Source organism: Pelophylax lessonae (genome assembly GCF_965119305.1).
Source record: "Pelophylax lessonae genome assembly, chromosome: 5".
NCBI lineage: Eukaryota > Metazoa > Chordata > Amphibia > Anura > Ranidae > Pelophylax > Pelophylax lessonae.
Genome location: NC_138772.1, coordinates 87444717 through 87460264, shown reverse-complemented (window position 1 = coordinate 87460264; position 15548 = coordinate 87444717). Strand labels below are relative to the sequence as shown.

Here is a 15548-nt window from a genome sequence, read left to right as displayed (position 1 = left end):
TCCCCCAAGCTCTGACCATCCCATACACCCCTCTCTCTCCCCCCCCCCCTAGCCCTGAACATCCCATACACTCCTCTATCTCTCTTCCCCCCCAGCTCTGACCATCCCATACACCCCTCTTTCTCTTCCCCCCAGCTCTGACCATCCCATACACCCCACCCCCCCACTAGCACTGACCATCCCATACACCCCTCTTTCTCTTCCCATCCCATACACCCCTCTTTCTCTTCCCCCGAACTCTGACCATCCCATACACCCCTCTCTCTCCCCCCAAGCTCTGACCATCCCATACACCCCTCTTTCTCTTCCCATCCCATACACCCCTCTCTCTCTCTCTTCCCCCCCCCCAGCTCTTCCCATCCCATACACCCCTCTCTCTCTCTCCCCCGGCTATGACTGGAGGATGCTATTAGTCAGCAGCAGAAATCTCCCAGCCCTGAGGTCACCCTTCCTCTCCCTCCGCACCCACGTGTCCACTCTACCCCCTTTCCCCGCCCACACCACTGACGTCACAGGCTTGGAATGCGCTTCCTGTGGTGCGGCTGGCGGAGCGCGAGGATCGGGGCTGGGCGCGAGCTCGGGACGTCACGGCGCCGTGTGAGGAGAGCGGACTGAGAGAACACAGGAGGACTATACCGGTCCGGGACACACCGACAGACCGACACCCGGAATCCCCACTCACCTTCCCGGGCCGGCTGGGTCCGTCTCCGAGCTCCTCTAGAGGTGAGCCTTTGTACAGCGCCCGGAGCGCTAAACTTCACTACAGCCTGCCGTGCGGAGGAGTCCGGCCTGTGTCTATGGACGGCCGCACTGTACGGAGTGCCCTAGTGGGCTGCAGAGACTGGGAGCTGAGCTCATTACACAGCACTGTACAGAGTGCCTTAGTGGTCAGTGCTTCCAGGGACACTTCTACTGTGCTATGGGATCAGTGTAACACTGTATGGAGTGCCCTAATGGTTAGTGCTTCCACACTGCTATGGGAATCAGTGTAACACTGTACGGAGTGCCTTAGTGGTCAGTACTTCCAGGGACACTTCTGCTGGGCCAAGGATTCCAGCTGATCACACAGTACAGAGTGCCTTAGTGGCCAACATTTCCATGGACACTCCGTCCTGTGCTGTGTGATCAGCTGGGGTCCCTGGCTCAGTAACAGTGTCCCTGGACCTGTTGGCCACTATGGCACTCCGTCCTGTGATCAGCCTTGGTGGCCAATCGTTCCAGGGACCCCGGCTGATCACACAGCACAGGCCGGAGTGCCATAGTGGCCATTGTTCCCAGCTGATCGCACAGTACTCTGTACTCTGCCTGTCCTGTTATATCTGATGACTTGTTTATTAGAATGTATTTACATGTAGAAGTTGTAGTATTATATTTGTAGGATAAATACATTGTACAGGGGAAGCCTAGTGACCCCTTTCCAGGGACGATTCACAACCAGGGATACGTGATGGAAGACGGGAACAGTTGTCAGCTATGGAATTGTTAGGGGATGGGCCAGATTGTCTGATAATACATATGGAGGTTTAAGCTGGGATTTCATCACAAAACATGGTCATTCGGGTGGAGGTGCCCATACCAGGGTCACTTATCAATGTGTGCCAATACCAGGGACCCAGATCAATGTGTGCCCATACCAGGCGCACTTATCAATGTGTGCCCATACCTGGGACGCAGCTCAATGTGTGCCCATACCAGGGGCACGGATCAATGTGTGTGCCCATACCAGGGACGCATATCAATGTGTGCCCATACCAGGGGCACGGATCAATGTGTGTGCCCATACCAGGGACGCATACCAATGTGTGCCCATACCAGGGGCACGGATCAATGTGTGTGCCCACACCAGGGACACGGATCAATGTGTGTGCCCACACCAGGGACACGGATCAATGTGTGTGCCCACACCAGGGACACGGATCAATTTGTGTGCCCACACCAGGGACACGGATCAATGTGTGTGCCCACACCAGGGACACGGATCAATGTGTGTGCCCACACCAGGGACACGGATCAATGTGTGTGCCCACACCAGGGACACGGATCAATGTGTGTGCCCACACCAGGGACACGGATCAATGTGTGTGCCCACACCAGGGACACGGATCAATGTGTGTGCCCACACCAGGGGCACGGATCAATGTGTGTGCCCACACCAGGGGCACGGATCAATGTGTGTGCCCACACCAGGGGCACGGATCAATGTGTGTGCCCACACCAGGGGCACAGATCAATGTGTGTGCCCACACCAGGGGCACAGATCAATGTGTGTGCCCACACCAGGGGCACAGATCAATGTGTGTGCCCACACCAGGGATGTACCTACGCCAGGGATGGCCTATTGGTGTGCCCCCTGCACCAGGGACGGGCGGTTGTGCTGGTAAGCTGGTTGAAATTGTCAGAATAGTGGCCAGGATTGGTCCAGCATTTAAAATAGGTGAATGATTAATCGCCATGTCCTAGGAACACCGCCAACTGTTCTCAGGGGCTCCCGGGTGTAAACAAGTTATTTTCACCATGACTAGTCCTGAACCCCTCCCCCACTTTCTATATTTGCTGAGGGGCTTTGCTGTGATTATAAGGTCAGGGTGGGGTGACTGACTCTCCTTATCCTGCTCTCTCCGGTGATTGTTGGTTTATAATGCATACACTTGACATGCTGGTTATTGTAGTTCACAAGAGATGTGGAAGCCAGACTGTCTCACGCCTGATCTCTGGACATTATCGGCTCTTTTTTTTTTTTTTTTTGTCTCTTATGACACTGCAGCATGGGAGAGTTTTTGTTTCAGTCACATTCCAATATTCTTACCAGTTTCTTAGTAAAGCTGCATTGTTTGTGCATTGGATGTAGCCAGTTATGGGGTGCAGTACACAGAGCGCGGGGGCAATAAAAGATTGTCATGTTACTGACTCTTCATCCTTTTATGGCCAACACTGAAATGAAAAAAAATCATACACTGGCATTAAAAGCAGGCATTTGAGAGGTGTTAAAAATGCCCATCATCATCATGTAAATGATACAATGGACAGCATACAGCGCGCTCGCGTCACTTCAAAATTGAAGCCTCATGTTGAGTCAGGAGGGGTTTGAAGCCTTTCAATGCCTCCCATTCAAGTCTATGGTAACGCTTTGCAAACGCCATGGCATGCGATTGTGGGGCATTAAGTTCAGTTTATTACCTGCAATGGAATGGGCATTTGTGAAGCATTTTCACAACGCTTCATAACAGCCCAAGGGGCATTTGGAGAGCATTTTTAATTTGTCATTAATGCTTGTAAAACACCAGTCTAACGCCCATACTAATGCTATAGGAACGTTTGTTAGGCGTTAGAAATTTAGTCAAGTGTGATCAAGCACTAATGGGCACTAATAATTTGTATGCAATCAGGCAGGCCCCTGCACTACATAGTTGAATGTAAACCCCCGTACACACGATCAGATTATCGAATGATCTGTCGTCCGTTTTTTGTGGCATGCTAGTCTGATGTGGAAAGTGAAGGTTATTTTCATACGAATTTTCCCATACGACAGAATTCTACTTCAGAAGTGATGTCATGTGTTGGATTGCTTTGTATGTGTTCTTTCGTCTCTGAGCATGCCTAGTCTTGCTCTTAAGATTTTTTTCTGTCAATCTGTACTAATGAGATGAAAATCGGACGTTGTATTACGGACAACAAAAATTGTATAGCCTGCACATCAGGATTTTGTCAGCCGAAAAGTTGGAGTCGGCTGTCGAAAGCACCATACTAACAATCCGAAAATCAGCAGATCGGTCGTCGGACGAAATTTCCCTTCAGATTTTCTTATCGTCTGTCCGGGCCTTTAATCTAAAGGAAATCTAACCACAAAAGTTGTATAGTGTGTATCCAGCTTAGGAGTGAGTAATAATCGGAGCAATTTGAGAAACCAATCAATTGAGAATCTTATCGCATTGGCTGCAAAAATATTTCTGTCATCAGAGAATTTCCCAAAATGTAGCAATCTTCTGATTTGTGGGAAGGATGATTTCCCTTGCCATCCCGCTAATACCAATTCCTCTCTTACCACACCATCCAGTAAAACTGCTTTTTTTTTTTTTTTTTTTTGTCATAATCCCTGATAATGTGATAAACGGGTTTAATAAATGTATCCACATACACAGCCAGTGCTCAAATACAAACCTGCTACAAATAATGTTACGTTGTTTATACTTTGTAGGCGTGTGATTTGTAGCACATATTCAGTTAGAGTTTGTAAGGTTGAAAAAAAAAATCTTTGCTAGTAAAATAAAGTAACATTTTTTCCCATGAAGTATCATTTAGCTTTAAAAAAATAAAGTGTGCTTTGTTCCCTGGAGATTTGTTTTCTGAATTTCCAAATCCTGTTTGTGAATGAGCAGACAGAGATTTAGTATGATCCCTCGGTAATGCAGTGACGGTTTATAGATACTGCAGAGTGGTAATGCAGTGACGGTTTATAGATACTGCAGAGTCCGATCATGCCAGAGCTCGGGTGAGATTGTGCCAAGGCTGATATCTGTGAATGGAAAGGCCATATATCCCCCTCTGTGTATACATAGGCCTCTAAGCCTTTGGTTGTCTGTACAGTCAGACATATCCATATGCTGTACACTGACTGTCCTTTCCACCCCCCAGAGGCAGCAGGGAGTTTCCCTGTAGGAATGTGCAGTGGGAGGGAAACACAGGACATCCTGGGAGTGGTGTGTTGGTGGGGGTTGGGGGTGTCAGCCTCGTCCTGCTGGGCTCCATATAGTGCTTATTTATAACACTAGACTGCTACAAATAAATCACACATGGCTGTAAACTGAAATACCTGCTAGCTTACTTTGTTTTATTGTACAGATTTCCTCCCTGCACCTTTTTCAATCCTTTTCTTGCAAGCTTGCTTCGCCAAGAAATCTGTTGATGCATGTTTCAGATGTAAACGAACAGCTTGTTCTCCACTTTTCCTGTAGACTTGATGGATTTTTAGCTGAGACGAGTTGTAAACCTTTAAAAATCACAAGAGGGAAACTCTGATTTGTACATTACATTTGATACAAGTACAGATTTCTAGGTTATTCTATCCGATGTCTATACTGAACCACTGTAATCCCCAATAGCACTGTGTTGGTCATATAGAAATGCTGTAGACTTGCCATGTATGTGATCCTTAGCACATGGCTCATGATGGGAGCTGGCCGAGCCCTGGCCTCCGGAGCTGATGTGTCAGCACTTGTCTGAGCTGTTTTTTTCTCTTCCCTCAAGGTGTGTTTTTCTGCTTTCTTTTGTTTTCAGAGGAGTGAAAGGCCATGTGAGGCTGTGCCTACTCCAACACAAGTGATTTTCTTCCATTCAGCAGTTTACTCAAATATATTCTTAGTATCTTGCATTGTATTTCACCAATATAAAATGTTCTATTGTAAATGAATAATTATGCTTTGTGTAGTAGCCTTAATAGGATCAGTGTCCTTACAACTTTAGGTAAGGCCCCATTCACACTAGTGCGACTTGTCCCACTAGACAAGTCGTTTTCCATTATTTTCAATGAGCCCCATTCATATCAGTGCTTTTTCAAGTCACACCGACTTCAAAGTAGTTCCTGCACTACAAAGCTCCATGCAGTTAATAATTCAGAAAAGTCCGCCCAGGGAATGTAATTCTTAATTATAATCTGTTTTGAGAGAACCATATACTGCATAGACACCTCATTGAAAAGCAACCCACAGAGGATTGATTTTCAGAGGGCGTTTGAGAGGCGGTCAGGAGGTAATATGTCACTTCACTGCCAACTAGGGATGCACCAATACCCTTTCTTTATCGGCAAGAACGAGTACCAATACATTCGGTCAAGTTTTCGCTGCTACCAAGTATTATGTGGTGTGATTTGTATCCTTACAAAATGAATTAGCGCACTGCGATTCCCAGTCTGAGTCAAATGCAGGTTTCCCCACTGTTCCTGTGTGAACCTAGGTTTGTCATAGTGCTACTGAAAATACTTTGTATCACAATGATAGCGATGTAAGTGCATCCCTACTGCCAACCCATCGTGCTTCAAGCACGTGCATTACATGTGGTGGCAATGCAGCTTCATTTATTTGCATTAGTCGCATTCAGCAGTGGTACCGTCCGTTGAATATGACATGCCATTTCATTTTTCCAGCAGTCATGCCCTACTTCAGCATGTGTACAGCCCTTCACACTTGCATTTCTTTCTGTTTAGATATGGAGTCGGGGCTCAACCACCTGCTTTTTAACGCCCCCTGGCTGCTCATGTGAAGAGGTTCCTAGCAAACACAGTGAGCCATAGACTTCTTTTATCAAAATGCCTAAAAATCTGATTAAAACTAAATATCTAACTCTCTTTTCCTCACACAAAATTTAATATTTTATTAACTTGTCAACATTAATTGTAACCTTTTACTATTAGGAGCTAAATGTTTCAGGCAATCGACCGAAAACCCCAATGTTAGGGCTCATTTGTACATTTGTGCGAGGGCATTATTTGCAGGGATGCAAAGTAGTTCCATATATCCCTGTGCAGACAGTCCCATTCATATCAGGACACAGTGCATGCACCAACACTGCCCCTGCTTCCAATTTGACAATTGTGTGTCCCCCCGAACATAGATGGTGCATTTGGGGACCCACACTAATGTGGAATTGCTGTCTTTGCATCCACTGCATCCCACTTTACATGGCTGTCGTACAGATGCCCATGTGAATGAGTCTTTATATAGAGGTATATGTGGGTACTACAGACTCTCCTGTTCCTCGGCTTCTGCTAGGGTTCTCTCTGCACGCTATGACCTTGGATAAAGATGAGGTCCCTCTACCCTACACAAAATAGTTCAATTAAAGCAGTTGAATACCTCCCTTGGTGATATTTACCTACAGGTAAGTCTATAATAAGGCTTACCTGTAGGTAAAATGAATATCTCCTAATCCTGCACAGTTTAGGAGATATTCACCTTGCATGCAGCTGCTGAGATCAGCGGAATCGGTATCGTGCCGGAAATTCAGAGCTCCTTGCCCGAATAGTGGGCTCCCGCATGCATGCATGGGAGTGACGTCTGGCCACTCACATTGCCAGAGCCCGCAAACTCAGAATAAATGCTGGGGGTACAAGTCAGCTCCCTCAGCAGTGCCCGGGCGCCACTGCGGGGGTTTCGTTCTAAGGTAAGTATTTCAAAATGTACTGGTATGCGATGCATACTAGCACATTATGCTATTGTCTTGCAGGTGGTTTTTTTTGTTTTTTTTTTTTACAGCGGGTTACTACCTCTTTAAGTATCTATAGTAGAGCTGCACAATTCTGGATAAAATGAGAATCCCAATTTTTTTGCGTATAATAAAGTTCAAGATTCTTGGCGTAACATCTTTTACATTCTACAACAAAAAAAAATTGGGCTAACTTTACGGTTTTCACTTTTTTAAAATTCATTAAAGTGTATTTTTCACAAAAAAACTGAGTCTGAAAGACTTCTGCGCAAATGCAGTGTGATATAAAATATTGCAACGATTTTATTCTCTAGGGTCTATGCTATTATATATTATGTGTGTGTGTGTAATGTTTGGGGTTCTACGTAATTTTTTTTGCAAAAAATACTGATTTTAACTTGTAAGCAACAAGTGTCCTAAAAGGAGGTCAGTCTTTCAGAGGTTAAACTGCCCGCACTTAGCCCCCGTTCACACTAAGGCGACCTGTGAGGCGACCTGGTCGCCTCACAGGTCGCCTCCCATAGGGAAGCTGCGGACCCGTTCTAATAGGAGCGACACAAGTCGCTCCGACTTAGAAAAAGGGTCCGGAGCTTCTTTGGGGCGACCAGGAGGCGACCGCCATAGACTTCAATGTTATGAAGTCCGTGGCGGCCGCTCCGAGGTCGCTGCTCGCACCGCGACCTCCCCGGAGGTCGCGGTGCGAAGTAGCGTCGCCCCTATGTGAACGGGGGCTTACAGATGGAAGTTCATTCCTTTGATCTAAAAGAAGGAAATGATACATTGTAAAACATTGTGTTTATAGTTAATTAGCAGCCTTGACAATGTTGATAAACATTTGCTGGAGTCTTTTTTTTTTTTTTTTTTTTTTAATTAATTTATTTTTTATCTTTTGACAGCTGTTAGGCTCCTTTCACACGGCCGCTCCGCTGCTTAAGTCCGCTGCGGGACTTTTTTTTTTCACGGAGCGGATGACATTTCTGTCATCCGCTCCGTGTGCCCGCATATCGTCCCATCCGTTTGCGGATGATATGCGGACATAATGTAAGTATATGGCACTGCGGATGTCAGCGGATGACACCGCTGACATCCGATTTTCCTTCCTTTCCGTTTTTTACACGGATGGAAAAATAGGGTTCTGTTCCATTCGTAAAAACGGAACAGAACTGAAAGGAGGAAAATCGGATGTCAGCGGATGGTATTCCGCTGACATCCGCAGTGCCATTCACTTACATTATGTCCGCAAATCATCCGCAAAAAAATAGGATGATTTGCGGACACACGGAGCGGCCGTGTGAAAGGACCCTTAGTGAGCAGAGAACAAGCTCTGTACCAATCAAGGACATGCAGTGTGAAGATCATGGGGGGGGGGGGGGGGGTGAATTGAGATCGCAATTTTTTAACGATTAATCATGCAGCTCTAATCTATAGCCAAAACATGTGGTGTGTGTTTTTTTTTTTTTACTATTGGATAGAGTTGGGGAAAGGTGCAGAACCCCTGTTGGGTTTTACTGCTATCTGGGGCTCCGTTTATGTGAAATTTCAGATACTAAACAAATATGCTTAAAACTGCTCCCACCCCCGTTCTAACTCTGTAACCACCCTGTAGAGGAAAGATGCCTATACTTATTCTCAGGGGGGCGCTAGTCCAGTCACGTGATTGGCTCTCAGTGGCAGGTTCAGGGCACCGGAAGGACAGCCGGTTAATTCATTCCTATGCACAGGCGGATATAAATTGTCAGTTTACACAAGCTTACCTCTGATTCTATTCTGATCTGCTAAAAAATACAGAAGGGGATCCAGCCTTTTTCTTTTAGGCGGATCAGAGGTAGTCTGGTGTAAACAAACAGCAGAGGAAGCTCTGTCCGTGTGCACTGTGCAGAGACCGAGCAGACACATATGTGTCATCCACCTATTCTGCTCCAAATTGCAGATCTGAGCTGATCTCCTGCTCATCGAATCGCAGTCTGTCCCGCGTGAAAGGGGCCCACGTTTACCACCACCTTATTATCTCTTACCAACAACTGTGTAGTCTGATTGGATGCAAAGTGATTGAATAGATTACGTGGGCTCTCAAATCACATAATTTTGGTACATTTAAGGTTAAATGGACAAAGATTGTAACATGGTTTTTGGCCCCGAAAGGTTTCTCTCTCTTGCTTTCTGATCTGGAGACAATGATTTTCCAGACAGGAAATGAGGTAAAAATCTGCGACAGGAAAACAAAACATTAAAAAGCTGACTGGTGCTCTAGCATTCCTCTACTTAAAGCAGTATTAAACCCCAAACCATAAATGTAATATTGCATCTTACCAATTTTTACATGCTGCATTCCTTTTCTGCTCCCAGGCTTTATAGCCTTTATCTTCACTAGGTGATCCGGCCAGTAAAGCGGGGTACACGCTAGAAGAAAATCTGCCAAATTCCCACCCAATGTGAAATCATCCGATTTTCGGCTAGTGTGTACACAACTTTCAGCAGCCGATGCCGACATTTTCAACGAAAAAAAACGGAGGGACAAACACCAAAAATTTTTTCGTCCGTACCCAGACGACCGATTTTCGTTTAATGTGTATGCAGTACGTCTGTGAAAAATCTGATACGAAAGACCGCGCATGATCTGAAGTTGCTGACAACCCGGAAGTCTAGGAACAAATGTACCAAAAAAAAAAGAAAAATTGGACGAGAAATTTTGAACATTTATGCACGAACATTTATGAATGCTGAGAAGATATTTCGTCCAATTTTCGTCAAGTGTGTACGGCCCTTAAGTCTATTTGTTAGATATCTTAAACAGATCAAGCTGTCCAGCAAAAGTGGTAGTTACGGGGTTGAGACAAACCATTTAACTTAATGGTTCACTTTTATTTATATAAAAATCTTTATCCCAAAAGGAAAAAAAAAATAACACTTTCTGTAACTGCTTAAAAATTGTTAGTTGGCGTTTGGCTTACAAAAGTCAAGTGAATTTTGCACATTATGCCATTGCCTTGCAGCTTTTTTTTTTTTTTTTTTTTGTTTTTCAACTGCTTTAACTATTTTTATTATGCTGCTAGCATTAGAAAATATAGATAGGAAGGTATATATTTTACTTGTAAAAAAAAAAAAAAAAAGTTTAAAACATTTTCAGTTATTTCCTGGTTTCTGGCCTAGACTAAAATAATGTCATACATCCCAGGAGTTTCATTTTTCCTTTCATTTAGAGGAGCGGGTACACTCTCCTGCCTGCATGATTGGGCAGTAAAGGCCCGTACACACGATATGAAAATCGGAAGTAATATTTCGTCCGATGAACGATCTGCCGATTTTCGGATTGTTAGTATGGTGCTTTCGACAGCTGATTACAAATTTTAGGATGACAAAATCTGGATGTGCAGGCTATAAAATTTTAACCGTCTGTCAACACAACGTCCGATTTTTCGTTTAATTAGTACAGTTTTCGTCCGAAAAAAATCGTAAAGAGCAAGACTAGGCATGCTCAGAAACGAAAGAACATATACAAAACAATTCAACACATGACATCACTTCTGAAATTGAATTCTGTCGTACGAGAATTTTCATATGAAAGTAACCTCTTCGCTTTCCACATGAGACTAGCATGCAACAAAAAATGGACGAAAGATCGTTCGGTAATCTGATCGTGTGTACGAGGCTTTAAGGCTCAGGAAGTAAACGCCATGTAATTCGCCCTTATTTAGGATGGCCACGACTAAAAATGCTAGGGAATATTTTTCAAAGTGACCAACAAAATAAAGCATGGAAACGTGAATGGATGTATGGGTACGTTTTTTTTTTTTTTTTTAAATATTAAAGCGGTAGTAAACCGCTGGGTGTGTGTGGTGGTTTTTTTTTTTTTTTTTTTTTTTTGGTACCCTGCATGGTAAAGGCAAACTTGCCTTAGAAGAAAGTCCTTCCAGTAGTGAGCTGTCACCGCTGACGAGGCTTCCATCTTCACGCGTCTTTCTTTCAGGTTCTCGGACTCCGGCTTTGTGACTTGCCAGAGCAGCATTGACATCACTCCTGTGCATGCACCTGGGAGCCGCTGTTTACGGCACAAGACTGAAGGAACGGTTTGGGTGGCTGTTGTTTCACAGCGCATGTACCAGTGATGTTACTGGTAGCATGTACAGTAAATCTCCTAAAGAATGCATGTTTAGGACATATTTACAGTACTTATAGGTAAGCTTTATTAAATTAGACTTACCTATAGGTATAAATTATGCATGGGAGTTTACGCCCACTTTAAAAATAAATAAAATGCTGTTTTCAGTTTGTGGTGCTCAGATAGAGTTAAAGCGTCACTGCATCTGAGCACCAAAAACATAATTTAATCAATTTTTAATATTCAAAGTAAATCTCCATGCATTTCTGGCTGTGGCCATCTTGAGTAAGGGCAAATGATTCATGTAGCCTTTATTTCCTGGAATCCATGTGCTCTTTCTTCAAGCATGCATGCAGGAGAGTGTGCTTGGCTGAGAAAACCCTTTCTACTCTCCTCCCCTCCTGAAGACTCCTGGGATGTATGACCTCATTTAAGTAACTGAAAAAGTTTAAAACAAGTGAATATGATATGCTTTCCTATTTGTTTACTAATACTAGCAGCATGAGATTTTAAAAAGGTTTAAAAATAAGAAATTTTGATTGGGAGAGTAAAGTTCCACTTATTTTCTGCTTTAAAAAAGACCCCTATCTATAAAAAAAAATAATAATCATAATACCTGCACTTAGTGTAGGAGGTCTTTTTGCAGAGTGTCTGTTGCACATTTTCCCTCACTTTAATTTGATTGCGACATGGTTCCTGAGATAAGAGTTTAAGTGCTTATAGGGTACATTAAATATCTCCTAAACGTGCACCGTTTAGCAGACATTTTCTTGTGAAGCTGCCAGTGATGTCACCGGCACACAGGCACATGCACTCTGAAGGAACAGCATACCCGTGCCGTTCCTTCAGAGTCCAATGCTGTGAACAGCATCTCCTATGCGCATGCATCAGTGACGTCATTGCGGCTCCTATATTTATAAGACCGGAGCCCGTGAACCCAGAAGGAAGACCGGGTGAAGATGGAAGCCCTGTCAGCAGTGACAGCGTGCCACTGGAGGGCTTAGTTTTAAAGGAGTTGTAAAGGCAGAAGGTTTTTATCTTAATGCATTCTATGCATTAAGATAAAAAGCCTCCTGTGTGCAGCAGCCCTCCTCAGCCTCTCTAATACTTACCTGAGGTCCCTCGTCTGTCCAGCGATGTCCACGGATGTCTCAGCTGACCGTCAGTCTCCTTGCTGATTGGCTACTGTCAATGTCAGCTAGCCAATCGGTGAGAAAGGGGGCCGGGTCGGGTGTCTGTGTCTTAATGGACACAGGGAGCTGTGACTCGGCTTGTGTGCCCCCACAGTAAGCTGCTTGCTGTGGGGGCACTGAACAGGAGGGAGGAGCCAGGCTCACAGAAGAGGGACCCAAGAAGAGGAGGATCCAGGCTGCTCTGTGCAAAACCACTGCAACAGAGCAGGGTAAGTATAACATGTTTATTATTTTTATAGGAAAAAAAAGCGAGACTTTTTACAATCACTTTTAAGGTAAGTTTCACTTAATGTGCTAGTATGCGATGCATACTAGCACATTTATAACATTGCCTTAAACAAGTTTACTACTGCTTTAAAGGGAAATCTCTCAAGTGAGACCTCAGACAACAAATACCTGAGGGAAAGCAAAGAGAAGTGCCACAATATAACTATACTTTTCTGGCGGTATGGCCTCTTTAACATGTCTTGCACCTGATTCAAAATGAGCTTTGTGCTGGTTTCGGTACCAGCACTGACCCATGCACCAGATTCAGGTAATTCTTACAACCACCATTTTTAAAAGCTGTGGCTACTACAGATTAAAAAAGGAATTACTGCAAGTTCACAGATAAGTAAACTGGCAGTAATTAAAACATTCTTGAGTTGGTGTACAGAGACGTCGGTGCTCAAAGTTGAACATAAGTTCTGGAAAGCTGTCATTATCCAAATTTGGCCCACATTTTGGTAATTTTATCAGGCACCATATCTACCTCTTTATTTACTTTCATCTGTCAACCAGGGAATCTCCTATCCAGCAGCTTCCTGGGTCATCCAGTGCTTTGGAGCTATTCATTGCAGCTCCAGGCTCCTTCAGAAAATAAATAGCAGCTACAAATCCCTCCACCATCTCCACTAAGGAAAACCGTTAGTCTTGCGGCTTGACAGCTGATTCCCAAGTGCGCACGCACAAAGCACTCATGTGCTCTGAATGGGCCTTCTGTGGACGAAGGAGGAGGGGGGGACTGAAAAACTTGGAACTAGGAGCAGGTACCTTTCAACCTGGTACTCGCCCCCAAAAGGTGCCAAATGTTGCAGCGGAGTGGAGGCAGACAAGCCTCCATTTTGGGCAGAGCTCCGCTTTAAAATGCGTTGAAGATGGGAGTGTTCATTGTATGAACACTTCAGCCTTAGTGCCACCCCTCCTCATGCGACAGAATCACATACCTTTTGTGCATAAATCTGTCAACCAAACCAACTTTTCCTGTATAGAGGAGGGAGAAAATTCTAGATCAGAGTTAGGCCTTGTTCACACTGGGTGAGATTACATCTGTGTCCTGTGCAGGGTTGTATTTTACTGCATGCGTGCAATGGCCAAAATGCATTCTGAGAACAGCAGTTCATTTGACAGCTATGGGACCGCCGCAGGGATGGATGTAACACCTGTAAATCCCCGCACTGGTAAACGCAGCCCTGCACAGTCCCTGTGGGACACAGATGTAATTGCCTCGTGTGAATGAGGCCTAACTCTGGTCATACATCAGAGCAGAATTCAATCTAAGATCTGCACACTAAATGCCAACTTTCCAATATTACATTTGGTTTATGATAAAAAAAAAATTGAAATCAATTTACTGGAACATCAGACTTTTTTTTTTTTCTTGTAGTACATTTATCCTTTTTGCACCTTCAGCTCCTTTTTGCACCTTCAGCAATTTCAGTATTGATATTACCTACTCCTTGAGACTGCCGGTGTTCAGTCAGCCTGGCCTGCCTAAAGGCCCGTACATACTTGACGAAAATCGGACGAAATATCCTCCGATTTTTCTCTCTCATGCTCAGTGGTCATAGCCGTTTTTAGTTGACAGTGCATAATGTTCACAAAATTTCTCGTACGTTTTTTTTTTGGGACCTTTGTACCTAGACTTCCGGGTCATCAGCAACCTCAGATCATGCGCGGTCTTTCGTATCTGATTTTTCGTGGACATACTGCATAAACCTTAAACAAAAATTGGTCGTCTGGGGACGGACGATAAAAATTTTGGTGTTTGTCCCTCCGTTTTTTTTCATTGAAAATGTCGGCATTGGCTGCTGAAAGTTGTGTACACACTAGGCGAAAATCGTACCGATTTTACCTCGGAGGGGAATTTTCGGCAGGTTTTCTACTAGTGTGTACCCCACTTTAGCCTCTGCCTAAAATGAGCATTACCCTTTCATGTGCAAAGCAGCCTCCGTTTCCAGGGTTCATCTCATTGTAAATGCTGCTATTCTAAGCATCTCTCATATCTGTAGAACATTTTCTTGGTATGCATGTCTTTGTTATAAGATAAAGATAATCACAACTTCTACTCTGAAGTGGGTTCAGTCACCCCAATTCCTATTCCAGACACAGAGGATTGGTAGTTGTACAGTGGCTACATACCTAAATTCCAGATGTCTGGTTCCATAAAGAGGGGGGGAAGGGGTCTCCTGCAATGGTCCTCAGTGCTGCGGAGATCGCTGTATAATATTATGGCATCCATAGTGTTCTCTGCAGCATTGTACTGTTATCCCAGGCCAACATGCGGGTGTAACCATGGCAATCTGCATACAGGAAGTGGCTGGAATTATACCCAGAAAAAGATGTCTGGGAAGAGAAGGAAGGAAAAAAAAAAAAAAAGACAAAGGCGGAAGTTGGCTTTAAAGTAGAACTAAAAACATAGTTTTTTTTTTTTTTTTTGTAATTTTTGGATAGAGTGGAGATGGATTAGAACCCCTCTGTTTTTAGGCCTCATGCACACTGGACGTTTTTACAGCTGCTGCATCGGGCATTTTTTTTCTACAGCCAGTAAACTACCCAGCATGTTATCCTGTGTCCATGCACACAGAGGCTGTTATCAGCAGGTTTTGGCAGGGGTGTTTTCTGGCTAGGAAAAAAAAACAGAACTAGTGGGTTTTGAGAGGAGTTTTTCAGCTGTAAAACACTAACTCTGATGAAAGCTCAAAAATGAGGCTATTCAGCATTTTTGAGCCATTAGCTTTTATGGGAGTATAGTTTAGCTAAAAAACGCTGACGAACTCATTCTACAGCTACTGGCTTTT

General features: G+C 44.2%; 1 protein-coding gene across 2 annotated transcripts in view; it reads left to right on the top strand.

Moving 5' to 3' along the window:
- Positions 1-538: 538 nt before the first annotated feature.
- LOC309555355 (integrin beta-1-A) overlaps positions 539-15548 on the top strand; it is a 74174-nt gene continuing 59164 nt past the window's right edge. The window contains exon 1 of one of the 2 annotated variants that reach the window (XM_082257320.1): positions 539-723. The gene's annotated coding sequence lies outside the window, so the exon portion shown is untranslated. The remainder of the gene's footprint in view (positions 724-15548) is intronic. The other variant, XM_082257321.1, reaches the window with a different exon arrangement.